The following is a 2,341-nucleotide window of genomic DNA, read 5'->3' as shown; positions in this document are numbered from 1 at the left end:
ATGAAAATGGATTCATCAAGGTTCATTTACATAATTTATTCACTATTTAATTCCATTCCTACTATTTTTAGTGATTTTTCACATCCACGTCACTATTGCTGCCAGCATCTATTTCTAGGGTAGACTTTCTCTAACACATAGTTTCTATGATTCAACCACCCCCTTTACATATATAGTCCAAAATATAATCATGATGACCCATTCTAATGGCTGGTCATTGCCAAACATTTCCGTGCTTCTTAATGAGCATATACATACCAAATGATTATAACATTATGCTCAAAACATTTATAAGCCATTTTCGCATGGCTATTCAAAATTTTACATACCAAGTTCAAACAAAACATAATAGCCTATACATGCCGAAATGTACTCCAAGACCAACTACGAAGAAAATACCAAAAGTTGTTAGCCGGTGTGATGACTTTGATGACGGTCCCGAATACGCAAAAAATCGAGTCCAAGAAACCTAAAATAGGTGACAAGCAAACACCTAAAATAGGTGACAAGCAAAACCCGATGCAGATACCACATGACCCAAGAAGCTAGCCTCTCTTAACCAGAACTCACACTTGCTGAACTTAGCATATAACTGCTTATCCCGTAAAATTTGCAACACTAATCTCAGGTGCTCCACATGTTCGGTCTCATCTCTTGAATAGACCAAGATGTCGTCAATGAACACAACTACGAACCGATCCAAATACGGTCTGAAGATCCGATTCATCAAATCCATAAATACCGCAGGGGCATTAGTGAGCCCAAACGGCATCACTAAGAACTCGTAGTGACAATATCTCGTTCTGAAGGCAGTTTTGGGTATGTCCGAATCCCGAAGTCGCAACTAATAATAGCCTGATCTCAAATCTATTTTTGAGAACACTGAGGCTCCCTTCAGTTGATCGAACAAATCATTGATACGCGGTAACGGATATTTGTTCTTTATTGTCACTTTATTAAGCTGACGATAGTCGATGCACAACCTCATGGTTCCGTCCTTCTTTTCACAAACAACACCGGTGCACCCTAAGGTGAAAAACTTGGTCGAGCGAAACCTCTATCCGTCAACTCTTGCAACCGAGCTTTCAACTCCTTCAACTCGGTTGGTGCCATACGATCGGAGCTATCGAAATGGGCGTAGTCCTGTACAAGCTCAATACCAAACTCTACTTCCGAGCAGGTGGTAGACCCGGTAATTCTTGGAAAAACATCCGGTATTCACAAACCACCGCACCGATTCAGTTTTCTTTTCCAATTCCTTATCATCAAGTACATACGCAAGGTATGCTTCGCACCCTTTCTTACATGTTTCGGGCCAACATTGTTGATATTACACGGTGGCAACCCCTTTAAGTCCGTAGACTCAACTCGGATTATCTCGTTATTCGCACCTCAAATCAATAGTCTTGCTTTTGCAATTCACAACCGCATCATGCACGGTCAACCATTCCAAACCAAGAATAACATCAAATTCATCAAACGGCAAAAGCATCGTCCGCCAAAAGCGGGACCCTCGGATTACTAGGGACATTTCTTGCACACTTTGTCGACAAGCACGAACGACCCAAGGGATTTGACACCGAATTACGAACTCGAGAGACTCAATAGGTAAAGTCTTACTTTGGATGCTAAGGTTTCGCATATATAAGAATGAGTAGAACCAGGGTCAATCAAAGCAATCACATTAGTATCAAAGAGAGTGAAAGTACCAGTGATAACATCAGGGGAGGATGCTTCCTCTCGTGCACGGATGGCATATGCCCTAGCAGAGTCTGGTCTCGGATCGAACAGCCGTGATCGTTGGCCCTCTCTCTGACTACCACCCCTACCTCCTGAAATTCTTGGTGGTCTACCTCTAGCTGTCATTCCACTAGGTCTTGCACCTTGCATCCTATTCTTCTCATCAAGCTCCGTGCAATCTCTAATGAAGTGGTCCTTCGAACCGCATCCGTAACAAGCCCTATTGGTAGACTTACCCCAACATTCACCTATGTGTCTTCTCCCACATTGGGGGCATTCAGGTTTCTCTTGACGGTTATTGCCCACACTAGCTACCAAGTAGCTCAGAGTCCGTCAATGGTCGTGCTCTAATGGAAATTCCCGATCGTCCTCGATTTATTGGTGTCCTCCACGAACTTCTTTACAGTTGAGAATGGAGCTTTACTGTTGATCTTTTGCGATAGTCTCTAGCTTCAAATTCAGCCTTCTTCTTCTCCTTTCCAAGTTCCTCCGCCTTGCAGGCTCGTTCAACTAGTGTTACGAATTCTTTTATCTCCAAAATACCCACTAGTAGCTTTAGATCTTCATTCAATCCTTCTTCAAACCTCTTGCACATAGCAAC

Source organism: Gossypium arboreum, chromosome 3, assembly GCF_025698485.1.
Source record: "Gossypium arboreum isolate Shixiya-1 chromosome 3, ASM2569848v2, whole genome shotgun sequence".
In the NCBI taxonomy this organism is placed as follows: Eukaryota; Viridiplantae; Streptophyta; class Magnoliopsida; order Malvales; family Malvaceae; genus Gossypium; species Gossypium arboreum.
This window is presented reverse-complemented; position numbering follows the sequence as displayed.